Below are 20344 nucleotides of genomic sequence, written 5' to 3'. Positions count from 1 at the left end.
GGAAAAAGGGAGGGCTATTTGTAATTATTTTCATTTGTTAAGCAAGTTAGTGCTTGTTCTGTCTTCACTTCTTGCATTTGAAATGGAATTCTCCTTTCTACATCATCATAGCACTTGAGCTCCTCACAGTCTTTGTAGTACTCATCATTGCAGCACAGTAAATATTTTTTTAAAGTGTTTTTCTACAGAGAAGTAATTATGAGTCAAGAAGTTTTTTGAAGTTACATCTTAGAGAATTTCTCTGTGTATTTCAATGATTTTAATGGGCATTAAAATTCTGGTAATCTGAGTAGTGTTCCCACCAAGCCTGGAGCTGTATTGCCTTTGCTTGATGTGAGCATGGCAAATAGTAATGATGGGTGCCCGGCCTCTAAGCAGTGTTTCCTTATATCGCAGAGGTAATGTCTTCGGCAAAGCCAGCTATGAAAGCTCCTGCCACTTGAGAGGTTTCTGTTGCTCTCTGGGACATGGAGACATAATTTCCTCCTCTTCAGATGGTTCAGTGTGACCTGAAACTGCAGCAATCAGCTGGTGTCAAGGGACAGCCGTATTACACATCTCCCTAACAAAATGTACCGCACATATCATTTAAGCAGTGAACTGGCAACAAATTAAATAGTTTTACTGTTTGTGACAGAACCTTAATTAATAAAATCTGATACCAAGTGGGCAGTTCTGCCCCTAGGCACATCATTGTGATTAGATATTTTAAAGAATCGTGATAATTTTTTTCATGTGTTGTTATTGTAATTATTATATTCTTGGTCTTGGGTTTTCATTCTTGCATTCAAGAATCCTGAAGATCTGAAAACTTAGAGAAAGGAAGGATTGCTGTACTGTTGTGTGATAAAGTGTTGCTTACATCGTTCTTTCCGTTTGTAACTCATAGGGGTTTTATTTATCTCCTCTGGTTACTTGCTGCTTTATTCCATGCCTGTTGTTGGTATTTTTACAAGGAAACTGAGTGAAGTAAAAATTGACTGAGGATAGATAAACTGCTTCAATAAAGGAGTCTGAAGATTTTTTGACTTGTCTCTTTGGGGCAGGTCTTGCAAAAAGCCTGGGGCAAGGGCACTAAACCATTGCTACTAGAAGGATAGTAGCATTACTCAATCAACTTTAATTAAAATAAAATACTTGCATGAAAAGGCAAGGTCTCCTTGGAGATTTTAAAATACTTTTTTTTTTTTAAAAAACAGTAATTGTAAAGTGGATTTATTTTTAGCTTAATAACAGAAAAACTTTATCACAGAACAACTAGCTTTTGGGGTTCTAATATATTCAGTTTTTCAAGTATTTTATTTTCTTGTGGAATGACAGTGGAAAGTAGTGTAATGTAGTGTTGGGGGGAGTATTCTAGCTATAGTGTTCTAGGAGTGGTCTAATTGCCATTAAACTGTGATAATCACTCTTTATTCTCAAATTGCTTAAATTAGCTATCTGTCTTTTTCTAAAGGGAAATCTTACTCTGAAATGAAACGGACTATATTCAGTGTTGATATTTGCCAGTTTTGGCCCTCTGTCTTTGCTATAGTTAATAGTGTTCTTTCCGACAGACGATGATTTGTACGTAAATGTGAGAAGACCCTGGAGATTTGGAGGTGCCAATAAAATGGATCCTACCAGATGTGGTGGACAGATTTAGGCTGTAGAAATCAGGTGCATAAATAGCATTTCTGTTGGGAACAGGTAGTGTTGTGCATGGCTTGTCTGAGTGGTGATGGCAGGACCCAGCATGTGTTCAGGTGTCTTTTCAGGTATGGGCCCGCAAACCAACATCTGACTGACTGCTGTTGCCTTCTATGAATATAAAACTCACTGGTGGTTAAAGTTGCTACTAAAGTCTTAAGAACAGAAATGATGTTCTGAAATGAAGCCTTTCAAGTCAATGAAGACGCTTTCAATGTTAGTGTTGAAGCCAAGCATCTGGAACTGGAGATTTAAGTGAAATGTGAATGCCAGGAACCCTTTTCTCGTTCATTTTGCATCAAGCTTTGACACTGCTGTAGTAGTACCAGCCATTTGAACTCTGAAATGTATCAACTTCTGCAGAATATAGAAGGTCCTATTTTTGTTATCTGGAAGTGGTAGCAAAGAGAATTGAGCTGATTTCCTACTGATTTTGTGTGTGCATATTCAAAGTATGTTATTTTTATTTCTGATGTTGATTTGAAAATGTGAACTGTTTAGTGTAGCTTCAGATCATCTTGTTAAATGAAGCTCCTTATTACACAGCTGTGAGAAGTTTAAATTTAGGTATGTTTCTGCACAGACTTCCAGTACATTTACTGATCTCCCTGCTGGAGGCATGATGGAAAAGAGCAGTAATACCTCTATATACCCACACAGAACAATTGAAATATTTTCAGTCCTTTCTGGTTTCACAAGTATTAATAGAAATCTTCCGTTTGTTGTTCCAGCCGCAGGTGCTCGCCTCGAGTCCTGTGTGCAGTTTTGTGCACCACAACATAAGGATATAAAGTTACTAGAGAGTGTCCAAAGGCGGGTCACAGGAATCCTGGCCTGGAGGGAAAGTTGCATGAGTAGCAGCTGAGGTCGCTTGGTTTATTCAGCCTGGAGAAGAGGAGACTGAGGGGGAGACCTCAGTGTGGTCTACAGATTCCTCATGAGGGGCAGCACAGGGGCCAACACTGATCTCTTCTCTGTGGTGACTAGTAACAGGAGCCGAGGGAATGACATGAAGCTGTGTCAAGGGAGCTTTAGTTTGGTTGTTGGGAAAAGTTTCTTTCCCCAGGGGTTTGGTCAAGAACCAAAAGGCACTCTCCATGGGGGTGGTCACAGCACCAAGCCTGATAGAGTTCAAGAAACATTTGGACAATGCTCTCAGGAATGTGGTGTAATTTTTGGGGGTTGTATTGTGCAGGGCCAGGAGTTGGACTCAGTGATCCTTGTGAGTCTCTTCCAACTCAGAATATTCTATGATTCAAAGTAGTTACATTTATATATCTATCATTATGTAAGTTCACCTGGTTTTAGTAGCCCATGTAAATTTTAAGTGAGTTGCCAGTTATGGTTAAACTATGACGATGGGAGACTATTTAATATTGGCATTGAGTAAATTATCTTGTTAGAGGGTTAAAAATTTTATTTGTAAATAAGGCATAATGGAGTGTTTAACCTCTCTGTTGGGAAGCATAGCCAGGTGGAGTATGACTGACAAGAAGATGGGACATGGTGTATAAAAATGTTTGTCCTTTCATCCAGACCCATTTCTTCTGTCAAAGAATTGGCAGTGCTGTCCAAAAGTGATGTTTTTCTCCACTTTCTGTACTGTTTACTGCAAGGTTGATAAATATTCTTCTTTATTTGATTCCTTGAATAGATAAAATATTTCTCATGTTGGTTATGTAGGTTGTAGATAGCAGTTAGATGCTGTAGCATGTGTATTTATTTAAGCTGGCCTTTCACGCTTTAAAACCCAGGAATTTTTCCAGCACAGGTGAAAACCAATCAGCATCATATTGTTGTCAGAAACTGGTGGTGGGGAGGAAGGAGAAGATACCAGGGATCTGTTATGGGAACTTCTTTTTCTACTGCAATGAATTTTTCAGGTAATGAAGATGCTAGCTTCTTTTTGTTACTCAGCTAGTAGATGTTGACCTCTACAACATTCAAAGTTCACAGTAGTTAAAGCAATCTCATTGTCCTCTATGACTTTTTGGGTCACAGCAGCCAAAAAGGCACTCACTCCTTGCCCTTTCATTTGGGAACTGTGATTTCATGGGGGCTTCCTGTTTCTGTGAGGTGACTGCTCTGAGTTGACTTCATTTAGAATTGATTATAGAAACAAGTTGAGGCTGTTCATGCTTTTAGTGTTCTTTTCAGTGCCTATTAAATGTTTGCCAGGCTTTTTATAGACAGTCTGTGAACTTCAAAAATAGAAAATGTTTACATTCAGTATGATGAATGAGGATTTAACCAAACTACTCTTATTGACTGCATGTACTTAGTATTTATGTAGTATTTTACACTTTTGAAGTGCTGTACTAACATTAATTTTCAAAACACCCCTGTACTGTAGGTGAGAAACTTTGTGTCTAAATACCCATCAGCAGTACTGATAATGTCCCCACAAGGCTATAAAAATGACTGAACAAAGATGTTATAAATTAAAAACCTGTTTAATTTAGTTTGACGTAATTTGCTAACCCTAACTTTTGTTCATGAAGAACAGTAGATGGCTGTGCTTGCCCTTAGGACTCTTGGCTCTTCTGGGCAGAATGGGACAGTAGCATGCAAGAAACAATTCCACGTTTCTTTGCTTTCTCCCCCCTAAATTATGCTGACTGGTTTCTGCCTAAATATATTTAATGTGTTTGTGGTGCCTAGAGAGGGACATTGTAAGGTGTGAAGTTTATATGTGCATTAAAAAACCATAAAACAACAATGTGCTTGATGATAAATCTGTTGATGTAATTGGGGAAAAATAGAGGGTGCGTATTTGCAACAGCTCACTGTCAGATGTAAAAGTTTTCTGACCTGCTTTTAGGAGCAAGATTTTAGAACTTGCTATGAAGAAGTTCTTAGCCAGACTATTAAGAAGTGACATAATCCAAAAAGGCAGATTGTTTGAAATTTTGATCACTTGCTTGATAGAGTGTTTAAGTTCCTAAGACTGAATGCTACATTTTAAATTAACACTTGGTCAGAGAGTGAAGAACCCCTAGCATTTAGTCCAGCTATCAGCAAGGAAAAAAGTAATTATTGTAAATTGATTAATTTCTATATTATTGTGCCATTTAAAAGTAAGTGATTTGAAAAAAAATGTCCCAAACATTTATTGGATGGAATTGTTGTTTCTGACAAGGATCATCATATATTTGGACAATTTAATGGCTTTGTATTGAAATTTCATTTCTTCAGCATGGGGAAAATAATTGTATTATATATTGTGTGACAGTTTTTTTCCCCCAGTGTGGTTTAGTAATCCTACATTCTTAAATGGAAATGAGAGAAGACAAAAAAAAAAACCCAAAAAACCAAAAAAACCAGAAAAGCTGGAGGAGAGGGAAATGTCTTCTAATCTGATGTAGAACTGAAGAAATGTTAAAAGGTTTGACCAGAGCAGAATAAGTCTGAAGTCTTATGGCAGAAAAATATTTGAGACTCAGAATCTGTAGTTTTTGAAATTGCAGTGTGTAAAGCCAGTTTGCCATTATAGTATTGAATGTTTGTGTGTGTGGAAGTACACTTACAAGAAGAAAATCTACTGAATGTTAGATTCCTGCTGCTGATGTAATTTTCTTCCTCTAGATTGTCTTTGTTCGGCTAGATGAGTCTTAAAAAAGGAAAATTAGCCAATAATGCATCAGTCATGTAGAAATAATTTTCTACAGGAATATTTGTCTTGGAATGCCTGAGTTTTTATTTATACTAACCACTTTACCCCAGGAGTGAAAGAGCTTCCAGATACCTAATAGTTTGGACTTGTCTCCTGAACACTGTTTTCTAGTGGCTGTTATGTTATTGTACCTCTTCCTGGAGGTCATGGAATTACAGAATCCTTTAGGTTGAAAAAGATCTCTAAGATCACAGAGTCCAAGACCACCACTAAATCATATCCGTAAGTGCCACATCTACATGGAAATTGGATCTAGGAAATTGGTGAATATTTTAGTTGTTTGGATTAATAAAGAAATAATCCACAGCAAGTTATTTTTCTGTAAAACAAGATCTGATTTACTCTTAAGAAAGAAGTTGGCAGCTTAGACAGTGTTAATGGCAAAACAAGGAGATGTGAGTTTGCATCATAATATCCCCTTGGCAGTAAATTTTGAAGTTCAAAAGATGAGTTCTGTCATCTGACCATAACCACACTTCCAAAAGGGCTAAGTGGCTGCTTAAAAATAAACCACATCATTTTACTGGGGTGTTGAAAAGTGGTGTTCTCTGTCTTTATGATTCCACCTATTATGTCATTTTTACTACTACTGGCCTTGCAGAACAGGTACAGGCGTGGGAGGCTGAGCTGGTTCATACATCACCTAGAGAACTGCTAATGAAGTTTCAGCTGCCAAATTCTGCCTGCAAATTAGAAGCATAGAACAGTTTCACCTTGTTTACGTGGCTATTTAATATTCTGCTTTGCCTTTTAATTTCTAATGAATCTGCTTGCTGCTCCAAAGCCTTTCTCTTGTTTTTATGTTCAATTCAAACTGATTGTCCTTGTACATTAATTTTCAGTGTTACTGTTTTGGGCACAGTAGTTGTACTCCTATGCATGTCTTGTTGTGGTCTGTAATCTTTAACACTGCATTACATAAATGTCACTGCAGTTGTAATTAGTCCACCAAAGTTTTAGTCCTAAATCAATGGCCGTATAAGCTTCAAAGGGGAGCAGTTTGCGGAACCCTGGTTGATTTTGTAGAGGCAACAGTTGGAGATAGGTGACTTCTTTTTGTGAGCACATTTGATCTGGATTAGAAGGCTTTAAACCTAGAACCAGTCAGTCATTTTCACGGTTGCTTTTCTGAGAGGAAGTGCTCTTTTATTTCTGGTTAAATGACACAGCATTAAAGAGTTGTGACAGATGAGGGAAACATCTATGTCCAATTATTAATTCCTCTGTTTCATGAATGGCAGCTATGATTGCAGCCATAAGCATGGATTAGAACTTCCATTTTGTAGCAGAAAACATGCCATGCCTGAAGACTTGAAAAAGGGACATAAAGGGAGGTGTCATCGATGAGTAGCTTTGTTTGTAGAACTTGGATTGCTCAAGGCAGTCATTCATTTTTTGCCTAATTTCTGTCCCTACTGTTCTCCAGTATGGGAAAACCTAAAGAATGGCTAGAACAGAGCAAGGTAGGTTAGACTGCTTTTAACACTGGCATTCTAGGACTGGAATCCAGTGACTTCAAGGGAGAAATAGGAGCAGACAGAAACTGGCTTCCCTGAATTCTAGTTCTAGCTAAGAGCCTTGCAGTTGCTTCCCATATTGTCTTTCCTTCTCTCAAATTAATAAGGAATTTGATGAAGAGAGTGGATGAAGTTTGAGTTGTCATTTCTGTGGTCAGGGATGGTATTTCACTGCTCAAGAAAGGGGGTGGAACGAAACAGTGGCTGGATTTTGCCCTGCTCCAGCATGATGGGAACATTCAAGACTCATTGCATGTGTGCTGTTTGGTAAAAATAAGATGCTCCATTGGAAAGACTGTAGCAGAAATCTCCCACTTTCCCTCCCTTGCCTCAACTAATAAAATGAGAACGAAAGTGGTGCTTGGTAGCTCTCAGTTCAGAAGAGCTAAAAGCACTTGGGCTTAGGAAATCAGTTGCAAAGCAATAAGGATTTCACTTTTATATGAGGAGCTTCTTAATTAATCATTATAAACTCTACGATATGAAGCTTTGCACCCTCTTCCTCACTGTAAATCCATACCTGTAAAAAAGGTTCAAGTGTTATTACTGGTAAGTGCATTGTTCTGAGTTGTTGCAGCTTTTCTACTGGAATATTTCTGGCTATATTCAGAGAATAGTTATTCACTTAAGAAAGGTGTTTTTTTTTCCATTAATGCTAAGTAGACAAGACACTGAAATGGCCATGAAATATGTACCAAAAAAACCTTTTACAATATTATATTTAGAGAGAGATCTTTGTGTATTTGTGAGAGTTTCAGAAGTGATGGGAAGATATGCCTATATTTGAATACTTTATTTATTTGAATTATTTTCTTTTTCCTATAAAATCTCTCTCCTAAAGCCAAAGAGTAATCTCTGTATATCAACACCAGAGATGAAATTGCTTTGTCTTCTTTCCGGACACAGATATCTGGGGGTATGTAGTTAGACCTGATCTGAATGGCAGAGATGAAAAGGGCTCTGCACTTACAAGTTCATTTGTATAGGAGTTTTTGCATCACAACAATTAAGTTTTATTTCCCACAATTGAAAAAAACCTCCAACAAACCATGCTTATAATTTTCTAGTAACAAAATGCCCAGAAACCTAGAACTAAAAAGCCTAACTATAATTAATTGAAAAGCTTTTCTGTAAAAGCTAGTGGCAGTGATTTGCATAAATTCTTATTAAGGTGAATAATATATTTTCTTCAAGATCCATTAAACAAGCTTTAATCAGTTGAACCTGAAAAACATCACCATGAAACTTCAGTTTAAAAGTAATTACACAGCATCTATTTACATTCTGAAAAAATTACAAAAACATATCTAAGAGACATCAGTGTCCTTCAGAGGGTAAGATGCCGTGTAATAAATATGGAGAGGAAGGGTGGATTGTTGTTCCTGGCTTTAAATTAATTCCACAAAGGCAAAAGATGCCTGGTGGGAAGGAAGCCCAGTGGGGTGTCACATCAGAGTGAGGTATCTGCAAACTAGTTTTTGTGCTATTTTGATGGAGAGAACATAATAAACTGCAAGTATGCTGCAAGAATCAGTACTTACCACCTCTACCTTATGTGGTGAATACCCTACTGCAGGTTTGGCTTTTTTTTTCTTCCTTTTTGAACACTTAAGCTGAGCTGGCCATTAAAACATTTACTTACATATACAACCTAGACATTTGTGTATATTTCTGTCCTGTTTTAGTTTTCAGGATTAATTCAGATGCAGTCTTTCAGATCACAGATGCTAACTGGTTAGAGGTGTTGTCTTTAGCCTGTGCTTAATTAACAACTTTCCTTTCTGAGTTAATCCATTTGAAGTTAAGAGCTCTGTGGAATTCAGTTTGGAGCAACCATTATCTTTTTTTAGCAATCTTTTGGATACTTGGAAAGGTGGAGTTTCAGGAACTCAGAATGTGTGCTGTTCTTGGCAATACTTTCCTCTCTTTATTTAAGGCCATAAAGAAAAGAGCACTTAAAAAATATGTTGTTCTAATAATAGTAATAATAATAATAATTCAATTTTATTAGCAGGTGTTTATTATTACTGAAAGGTGCACTGAATCCCTTCCTTAGCATTTAGTAAGAAGTCATACAAAAGCCAAATTGAAAACTTTAGATGCTAGCATTGAACTCTCTAAAACAGCAGTTCCTCAATTGCAGTGTATGTATATATACACTTGTATAATTTATTGCACACTGTTCAAAGTGGTAATTGATCTGGCTGGAACTGGTACTTGCTGGAATTGGTACCTGCCAAGTTTTATTATAGTACCTGTTCAAAGATAAAAACCATCACAGTTTTGTCCTATTCTAGTACATTTTGCTTGCTGCTTTCTTTTGTTTGATGACTTTTCTTCACAGTCTGAAATATAGACATGGGCCATGTATTTTAGAATGGATGAGAATGGCTGCTATTAGGAAGTTCTAAAAACTTCATTCTCATTATTTGGGTCAATTTGACACTTGTCTTTGAGAAATACCTTTTATGGTAGATAGCAGTATCACCAGCAAGAAAACAGAACAGTAAGTTTAACTTCTGTTGTGTGTGAGGTCAACAGTTAGACACATCTTTCTTGCTGCTCATCATTTCACATAGCTTTTTTTCCTTGTGAATTTCTCTTATTTGAGAGACCTCAGCTGTAAAGGTTGAAATGGAATATTCTGATGTTTTCTTGTACTGTGAAAACTCCCTTAATTAAAAAATACCAAGAAGTTTGAAGCTTCTGAATGTAGCCCAGAATGAGAAAATGATTGCATGTTTCTTTAGTAGCAGCGTGCCCTTAAGGCTACTGTTATTTTTGAATGTTCAAATATTAATTTGTTTTTGATTTCCCCACATCATTGTGATGTTCCTGATAATATGAGTTAGCTGTTGCAGCTTCTTTTTGTGACCCTGGAGAAGAAAAGGAAAAAAGTTTTATTTATTAAAAAACCCCAAAACCCAAACAGCCAAAAAACAAACCCAAAAGACCCAAAAAGCCCAGTATGGTGGCCTGAATTACTTTCTTTGTTTTGTGATAATTATCACCATTATTTCTTGTTTTATTATACTGGACAGTTTGTATATTTCTTTTGGCTGTGTAAGGGCATTTAGGTTCTTTATTCTACTGTTGTAATTAAACCAGACCCAAAATGTTGCCTGACTCAACTGTAGAGGAATATACACATTAAAATATCTCCAGATAAACACACTGTTGTGATGTTTTTCCCTGTTGCTTCAATTTTTGGTGTTTCTACATCATGTTTAAAGAGCTAGTGTCCCAAGGATAACTGGTGTATGCTAAGATTCAGTTGAACAGTTCCTTTAAATATTATGGGAGGTCTATAAGTGATGGGTGGCCCAAAACCCAAAGTCACCACTCTATTCAAATAAACACACAAAGAAAGTATGTGCAAGACCTCTAACTCTTACAGGAGCTTGGCTGTGTGCCATGCTTTTGACTTAATGGAATGAGTGATTTCAGGGTTGCCTGGGGCCATAACCACAAATAAGCATGTGTATCACTGAGGTCATTGAAACCAATTTTATTATTTTCATACTTACTAGAAATAAGTCACCTGGCTTGATTTATACATAAAATTGCAGAATATCAGCCTACAGAAGGACTGTTTAATTAGAAACGTTCACCTTGTTGGCCTGTAATATAAAATCAACAACCACTTGTGTCTCTAGAAATACCGTTTTATCTTTCTTAGAAGTTGATGTTAAGCATTTGCTGTAAGGTTGGGATTTTAGTTGAATGTCTTCATTGAAATAAGTGAAATAAGCCTTATATTCAGCACTGCTGCAGTTCCCAGTTAGACTGCTGCAGGGGTGGGACTTCATCTCCCAGAGAGTTTGAAAACTTTTGGGTTTCCTGTGGACTCTCAGTGCCTCTGTTCCACCACAATTTCTACATGCTTTTGTCCTAAAAGCCTTGGATGGAGAAGGAACTTTAGGGGGCAATGAAGTTGATTTGAATGAGGTGTTTATGGCTGATTATGTGCATCATCCAGGTGATTTTTCGAAAAATAGTTGGATAGCAATATCTTACTGTCCCACTATTTTTTCAGATTTCTTTAAAAGAACATGGCAGCCTACACTGAAATCTTCAGTGTTGCTGCCACTCTGTCTTTCTGGATGGAACATATGGGTTGCAGAGCTGTAATTATTTATTGTCTATGTCGTAATTAATTTCTCAGTGTCTTTCTGTGTACCACAGCATGTGAGGAACCTGGGAAATTTATGATGCATACACAGCACTGTATTATTCCAAACAACTGATTTCCTGTGGTAAGAAATAAATCTTGAATTCTTGATTATTTTGCAGCAAGATCAATGTAGAGCCCCAGAAAGAGAAGCAAGTCTGGTATCTCAGAAATTACTTATTCCTTATGCTATTCTAGTTTGATTTTATTATGCAGAAATAAATACATCCTGGTGTTTTATATGGCCAGCAAACTATAATTTTCTTCATTAAACTTTCAGTGGCTTACAGTGCCGGGGAGACAGTAAATAGGGCCCCTGAACTCTGAAGAGGTAACCTTCCCCTAGCTTTGTAGGCAATATGAATTTGTTTAGTTTATGTAAAAGATTCAAATGGACTGTTGCTCTTTGGATAAAAAAAGGCATCACATTGCTCTTTCTTAAATGATACATAAAACCTGTGTTTTATATATTATCATGTATCTTATCGTACATCATCATATATCATATCATATGTCTTCATGCCCTAGCAGAAAAGAATCTCAGTTCAAGCTGAGCCATGTGAAATTGAAGCTACTTCTCTGCAAGGTGAAATTCCGTATTGCTCATCTTTTCACTTATGCATAGTAGATACTTGAAGAGAATACGTTTGCCTTGTGAACAAATGCAGCAACACAGTACCCACTTTTTTTTTTTTTTTTCCCTTTTTGAAGTCTATAAGTACCAGCTGACCTCTCCAAGGCAGCCAGTTCTGTGATTCATTTGGGTCAGCTTCATTGCACTGAGTTGCATGTTTTTCTCTTAATCTACCGGTGTTTTTTTCCCCATATTTGAAGTTTCTTCTTATTGTGATCTCAAGCAGTCCTTCTTTGGCAAGAGGAGAAAATGTATTGCTGTTCTTTAGCAGTGCTGGAATTTTAAAAGCTAACGTACAATTTCTGTTGTGATAAAATGCTACATGAATTGTGCTCTCATAGACCATTTCTTTTTGATGAAGACTGCCGAAAGAAGCAAACCTACTTACTGTTTTAAAGCTTTCATAAACCTTTGTGTGTGATCAGCTTTCCTCTATGGGTCTCTCTAGGCAGAACTTACAGCTGTTGTTGTCTAAAGGCCAGTGTTATGAAATACCATAACCTTTTGTGGCACTTGGGTTTCTCATCTGCCAGGAAAAAATGCAGTTCTCTGTTGTGCTGCTTTCAAGGGTGGTTGTACTTTAATGCTATAGTAGGGAAGTTAAGCCTAGCAGTTAAATATTGGTTTGATCTTCCAGGAGATCTTCAGACCTTCATTTATAGAAGGATACTACTTTGGAAAGTTGAAGCTACTTGAGAGAAAAAAACCCCAAAAGCACAGAAATCACTAGTGGAGAAGAGTGCAAGCACTTGTCTAGCATAGAGCTGGAGAGACTTGAAAATCTGGCATGTTTCAGTTCAAAGTTCCCTGCTTTTGTAGTTCAGCTTGACTTAGCTCTAGTTTTATTGTCAAGAAAGGTTGATCAGTTATGTGATTCAGGTAATAGCTTCAGTTTACCTGAATTGCTGTCTGAGATCCTTTTTGCTAAGTGCCTGCATCCTGATAGCTGTTCTAAAACACAGAATGGAATGGGGTTTTGCTGTTTTGTTTTTATGTTTGGAATTCTAAAAAGTGTACTGAAAGGCTCTAAAAGCTTAGGCCAATTGCAGTTGATTGTAAAACCTACTGGTTTCAGTGACATAAAGTGCAGGTTATTCCAATACCAATGTGAATTAAAGCTACTGTAGCAGAAATCAGGTTTTGATCCTGTGTGTTCTGATAACATAATTCAACTAATTTGTGATTTCCTGCATTTTTACCTCTATCTTTGACTGCATCCAGTAAAATCCTCCAGAGTATACTTGATACAAACTTGCATATAATGGTAACTATAAAGCACATTTTTATTCCAAAATGACTGTGATTAGTCATCTTGATGTCACCCCCAAACTGTTTCCCGCTAACTGGGTGCTCTAACCAAGCAATTAAGAGAAAATAAAATTTATTTTAAACACTGCTATGGTTTCAATTTCTAGTGTTTCACAGTTGCTATGGCATGCCACAAAATTTGGTTTACTCTTTTGAATCCCTGCATCTCTATAAACTATTGAGGCACAAAGGTGAAACAAAGCAGTAAAAGTAATTTGAGCCTTTTTCAGTAGGATTCGCGCTTTCCGAACGAGTGGGTGCCATCTGCTCTGTTGAAGTACATTTTTGAAGGGCATCCCACAGTGCCCTCTGTGAAGATGTTGAAGAGTAGAAAAAGCATAGTTCATTCATAGAATCATAGAATCATTGAGGTTGAAAAAGATCTCCAAGATCATCAAGTCCAACCTTTGATGAAATACCACCATACCCACTAAACCTTACCACAGAGTGCCACATCTGCTTATTTTTTTAATACTTCCAAGGATGGTGACTTCACCACTTTCCTGGGGAGCCTGTTCCAGGACTATGCTGAACAGTCTCTCTATTCACTAGAAGTCGTTATACATCTTTGCATGAACAAATATTGCCTTTAATTATCTGGTTGTTTTACTTTTTGGGAGAATTTAGTTTTCGTAAAAATTGGTTTTGACATAAGTCTGTAGCAAGTTCCATGTTTTCCCTGCTAAAAATATAAAATTATAAAAATGCTTACAGGAATTTGTCTGACATGTCTATGGCAAAGACTGAAGATAAAGTCTTACTCCATCACAAATGCTTTCTAGTCAGATTTTAGGACCTCTATATATTATGTAGGAATTTTGATTAATAGGCATCTGAGAAGGAACAGTGCTGCACTATCTTTTAATTTGGAATTGTCTGAGAAGGCACTTAAAATATTTTGATTGATTCACTGGTGAGTAAACTTTCATCACAGAGAAATGTAAGCCTCAACTGTATGTTAACATTTCTTGCTGCTTTTTTCATCAAATTAAGCTTGCTTTGCTTTTTCTGTTTCCTCAAGACTATTTTCTATACTGAAATGACTTTGTAGCTGATGCAGAATAAATTTTTGTAATCCTCAGGGAGGATTCCCTTGCCCTCATTATTATTTAATATCTGCCTTTAAGCGGGACTATGACTACAATCACCATTGACTGCATATCAGGCAAGTTGGTAAATCAGACTAGGAAGATAGTAGTGACTTGAAGGTCAAGTAGTATCTGTTTGGTTTCTTAGACCAGACTGATTTCAGGAAAGAAAAATTTTAAGCAGAAGTTGCTGTCTAAAAATGATACCTTTTGTAGTGTGTTAATGTACTTGTGGGCAATCTTTCATGTACATAATTTGGCAACTTGTGAGGGCAGGTATGTTAAAAAAGGACAATACTGCAAGAAAAAATATGCAAGAGTTCTAGTTTCTTGCCATACAAAGTAGTCTTTTAAAGCCTCAGCATCAACATTTGTAAGATACCAAAACAGGCTTTGTTGAAATGGAAAATGCTTATTCTGTACAGTATTATTAAAAAAAACCCAAACAACCCAACCCACAAATCTGCTAACATGATATCCTTTGGGTAGGAAAAGTGATTCAGGGTGTACAATTGATGTGTGTCAGAACATCAGTTTTATGCATTTGTGTATCTCATAGTGGGGCTGGAGGGAGGGAAGAGGAGATTTCTTGGAGACAGGAGAATTTTGGGTGAGCACATGTCTGATAGTTTGTAGTGTGGCACAGTCTGTACTTCCAAATCCGTGGATAATGAAAGCCAGGGTGGGTCTGACTGTTCTCTGAATCACTTGATTCTTACAGTGAATAACATGAGCATGACAAGTAAGTGATAGCTGTTTTTTCTGTGATTGGGTATTTTTCCCCTCTATGCCAATATGGATATTTCTTCAGCATGAGTTCTAAAGACAGTGTGAAGGTTAAATTGACCTCTGTGGATATGCATGCACAAAATTATTTTCACTGATTAGATTTCAAATAATACTTTTCAGTTAAACCAGTAAAACTAAGTTTAGACCAGCCCTTGTTAATGAAGGGTTGTTTTGCTGCTAAAATAAAAGACTTGAAGAAAGAAGCTTATGCACTAAAACCCTGTTGCATTTCTTTATCCTTCGTCCCCTCCAAAAAATAAAAAAGGACAGTATTTGAATGTGATGTTGTGGTTCAGTGGTTTTTCCTCTAGTCATTATTTCTATATTGGTATGTGTACGTGTCCCTGGTTATTCTCTTCAGTGTTTCTGTAAAAATCAAAATCAGAGTGTTACCTAAAAATTCTTCCAGGCTTTAAATTTAGAGTGCACAAGAGTCATGGGCTTAGGCATAATTCTGTACAATCTCCTCAAACTTTCTGAAAATGCACTATCAAAAAAAAAAGTGGGAAAAAACCCCCTAATTTTTCCAAAACTAAATTGCTGAAATTTTTTTCCTCCATAGTCTGTCAAATACTGAAAAAAAACAGAGAAGTGAATAGTCTGATGTATGACTGATAAACTGATGTATGACTGATAAACTCTGTTGTGTGTTGCTACAGTATGTGTGCCTCTATTTTCAGATAATGGCTTAAAATGTGTGTGTTGGAAAGGCTTGGTGTATATTCAGAAGGAGACCTGTCAAAAAAGGTACTTTATTTTCCATAGTATTAATTTAGGTAAGAAAACAAACTTTTCTGCTCTGATCACTATATTCTCAAGCCTTTAAATATCTGTCCTTGTACTGTTATGAGTTGCTGTACAATGAAGTGGCAAAAATTATTTATGTTTAATTTTTTCAACGGGAAGTGGGGAAGAGGAATAATGTAGTGCCATGTTCTGCTGCAGAACAGTAAATCTAATAAGGCCTGCTGGGCCCACTTTTATAATCTAAAATAGATTTGAAAAGGGCAGCAGAGGTTCTAACTATGAATTCTAACTATGCTTCAGAAGCTGGTATTACGTACATATATGAAATAAACAAATTGTGAGTTATTGCCAGGCAGTCGTTTGGCACGGAAGAATGTTTCAAAGAACAACTTCAACTGTGTGTTTGAAAGAATATTTACCAGGTAAAAGCAAACTATCTTGAAGTTTCAGAAGAACAGAATTAGAAGATGCAATTTTGTGTTGCATGGTGTAGTGGGGAGTGAAGCTAATTTATAAACTAGCTGTGAGAATAACAGAAAGCATTTCCGATTTAGGAATGAAAGTATCTTTTCAGAGACCTATGGTACGTGCCATGATGAAGAAACTCAGGAAGCAGAGACAAAGATAGGAGCTGTTCTTCTCCTTACATTTTTATCAGCTGCTTCTTAAGAGGACACTGATGGCATCCCATTGTTCAGCACATGAAAATATTAATTACTTCTTTCATTTCCCTCCAGTGTTTTTTTTTTTTAATCTGTGAGTGAATAATCAAATAATACTATGCCAGGCAGTTGGAATTAATTAGGGTTTCAAATTTCACATAGTCCATCTTTTAGTGTTTGTTATGTCAGGCTAAATCTTAAACTGAGGGGAGTGAGGTGCATTTAGGGTTACTGTTAAGGCCATATTCTTTCCCCATCTGAGGACATAACTAGAAATGGAAAGGCTTATGCAATGGAGAAAGAGTTCAAAACCTTTATAGTTAGCTTTTGAAATATTTATGTTCTGGATGGAAAAAAATGTTTAAGGCCATCTTGACCTTCTTGTAACAAAAATGTTTTGAATGTTTGTTAGTTACTTAAAGTTTTCAAAAGTCTCTTAGTCAATAAGAAAATCAATAGATGTAGCATACTTCCGTGTAGTTAAAGCAATTCCTAGTAGCATTCAGTGTTATATGTAAGCATTGCCACCACTTCCTTCTTTTGACTAACATCCTGCATCTTTAGTTGCACAATTACGAAGTCCAGAAGCATGCAGCTGATGGGCTGCTGGATCATAGCCAGTTGCTGGCAGACAAAGTCAAACCACAGCTGATAAAGTCGTTGATGGAAATAAACAAGGAACAGGTTATTGCTTATTTTAAAAGATCAATTTCTTTAAAAGACATTGTGCAGTATAGAAAATTCTTAGAAACTTTGCGTCTTTATACTGTGGTATAAGACCATAACCTTTCTCTGTGATTTTACTGTTTTGTTTTCTTCAGTATTTTTGTTTCATTGTCTTTATTTTTGGCAGTGGTTGCAATCATCTAAGGGTATAGTTACAGTTGTCTCATCCATCTTTCCTCTCTGTTTCATCTAATTCAGGAAAGGCTCGTCCAAGAAAGTTTTACAAGTAAAACACTGTTTACAGACCTGTTAACTTGTAGCTCCTGTTTGTTCTGGTACTAAACTGAAGTTGGCTATAGGAATGCTGTCATAGTCCAAAATACAGAATTAATATTATCATTTGTTAACATATTTTCCAGAGGTCCTGTACTAACTCTGTATAGAGTTAATAGCTTTCACTAGTAATTCCGTAAGATAGGAAAATTATATTAAAACTGTGTGTTGTCTTCAGTGTTTGAGTTCTGAGTTCAGATATTTCTATACAGCTAGAAAAGGACCATATTAGTGGCAGAAATTAACTAGATACAAAATTCTAGTAAGCTGATTTCCCTTTCGTGATGTTATGTTTTCCATTAATTAGTTTAAAATATGACTTGAACCTAGGTGTTTCCATCAGTCTGTTTGGTATGTATAAACCCATTCTCAGAGCCAGCTAGCAATTCAGGATCCTATATGTCACTGAGCTAGTTGTTGCCAAGTATTTCCTTTCTGAAAACAGCTGTAGTATTAGATTTTCCTTAGGGATTCACCTAAGAACTAATTTTCTTAAGAGAAACCAAAAGCTTCAACTTGAAACTCAGAGGATGCACAGATTCTGGTCTCCTGCAGGTGTCCCTACTTGATATACAATATGTTTGTGTTTGGGCTTTTTTTTTTTTGGGGTGGTGTTTTGAAGAGGCATGGTTAAAACTTTACTACCTGCTGGGTTTGGAGGTGAATTCCACTTTCACAACTGTTGAGAAAGAGGAACTTTAATACACAGGATATCAGACATAATTGTCACCAGAATTCTACCAGAATGGCAAATAGTTCCCTTGAGTCATTAGACATTTAGATGAATGTGTTTTCATGTACTTATGCTTATTACTTTAAGACATCTCTGCATACGAAATAGTATTTTCTGACTTCTACTTTATCCTGTCAATACAGACAATGTATATGTGTGTGTATATATATATATTGTAGTCTGCAGGCAAATACAAGAACTTTCTAAGGTATGACAGCTCTATTTCCCTGCTTTCTGACCACCACCTGCCTAACAGATAGCCTGTAAGTAGTTTGGAGGATTTACTTAGCTGCTGTTACGTTGTGGGGATGTGAAGCTGTTTGTACTCAAAAAAGTAGGCTCTTGGCTGTGTTTTCAGTCTTGTTGTCTCTGTAAGTAACATAAGTCTTGAAAGCATCCTTAGGGTGTCTCATTAAGATCCACTGTAAAAATACTCTAGAGTGTTTTCCCATTGCTGTTCAAGAAAAAAGCACCAAATTAATACTGTTTAAAAATGACTTTGAGGAAAAACAACAATGAACCTCCATACTCAACCTTGCCAGTCCATCACTGACTATCTATTTTATGTGAGAGATGTCTGGTCAATGGCTTCCTGCATGCACAGTTGGGAATTCTCCTTTTCCTCTAAAATATGTTGTCTACTTCAAATGCTGATGTTAATTTTCAGCATATGGGGACCATTAGCAATACTGAACCTGGATATAAGGCTTAACTCGTTAAATCACTTTAGAATGTCGCATCTGTTTTTTTACCCTAGTATTAACACCTGGATCAGTTTAGCACCACCACAGAAGTTTAGGACATATGTAGCTGTTAATTTTGAAAACATCTGGAAATTTTTTTGTGTGCGTATGCATGTATATGTGCATGTGTGAATGGCTGGCTCTCTGGCATTTTTAAATTTGATGTATAAAAGCTTGGTGAGTCATGCTCAAGGTGTATACTGACCTGTGGCAAATAAGTGATTTATGGCAGGAGGCAGAAGCATTGTTTCAAGTGGATTAGAAATGATGATTTTGCCTTTACAATTTTTTTTGTCTTTCTTCAGCTTTCCATTTCTGAAGGACTGATAGCTGAATCTAATTACTTTCCTTCCCCCCACCCCCCAGCATGTCCATTTGTTGTATACTGTATAAGATATCCCATTCTCCTGGGATGTGTGAAATAGGCATTGCAAATTGGAGAAAGCAAGGTCCCTGCCTGAGTGTGCAACCCTATTCAGAGGCTGCTTGGAAGTAAAATGCCAATTGTGTTGGAATTTTGAGAAATGACTTTCTCAGGAGACCTGCTGCCTTTTAGTGAGAGCAGAGTTTGCAGCTCTGGTGAAGAATGATGAGTGCAGTTGGAAAGCTCCTCTTATGCCCATTAGCAAAATTGGACTAATTTGCAGGACATAACCTCAAGGTAAACTGTGAGTGAAGCAGGAGGCAAGGCTAATAAGGCATTTTGTCATTTCCTTTATCCTAGAGTCTTTTCCAGAGCCAACAATTAATATTATTTTCTACCTGTGGAGGGTGAGGGTAGCTGCTAGCACAGGAGGCTTTGCTGGAGACAAGCTGGCACTGCTACCAGGCTGTGAGGAGGTGTTGCTTTCAGAATTGCTGCTGGAACTAGAGACTAAGCAGGGTTAACAGCTTGGTGATTTAGTAACTAGAGAAAAAACAGAGCCTTGCCACAGCCAGGAGCCAGGGCAGCCCAAGCTCTGGGCGTTGAGCACTTCCCTGGGGACAAGGACAGGCTGGGATATGGGTGCAGCTCAGCAAGACCCTTGTCAGAGTAGGGCCTGGGGAGCTGAAGAATGACCCTCCCGAGGTGTCCCTGGGGCAGGGGCTGATGGCCTTGGGAGACTCACATGGGGTGCTGGGCCCTGGGCAGCCTCCAGGGAGCTTTGGAGCTGGCATGAGGTCTTGGGACTGTGGGCAGGTTGTGGGAACCTCTGGAGGAGGGTCAGGCTATCAAGGCTCATTAATGCCCTAACATGAGCAATTTAGTGCTATTTATTTTTATTATTTTATTTTATTAGATATGGAGCTTGTATTTCTTACCTCTTCATAGAGATAAACATTTCTCTTCATGTTTTCCTTGCCAGTGCTGTTGGACAGCCACGTGAGGGATGGAGGTGGGCACAGCTTGGCCAGTTGTGCATGGGCTGGACTCAGCCCACAGACTATTTCTGTCTGACCCCAGTCCTCAGGTTACTGAGACATTGTTCACTTTTATTCAGACCAAAATGACACGGAGTTGCCTGGCTGAGGTATCTCAGGTGCTCATACTCCTGCATCCTCCTGCACAGTCAAGTCTAATGATGTCCAAGTATATTTTTTCTTACATTTA

The sequence above is a fragment of the Corvus brachyrhynchos genome, unplaced genomic scaffold (genome assembly GCF_000691975.1).
Source record: "Corvus brachyrhynchos isolate BGI_N302 unplaced genomic scaffold, ASM69197v1 scaffold9, whole genome shotgun sequence".
Lineage (NCBI taxonomy): Eukaryota > Metazoa > Chordata > Aves > Passeriformes > Corvidae > Corvus > Corvus brachyrhynchos.
Note: the sequence above shows the minus strand (reverse complement) of the source record.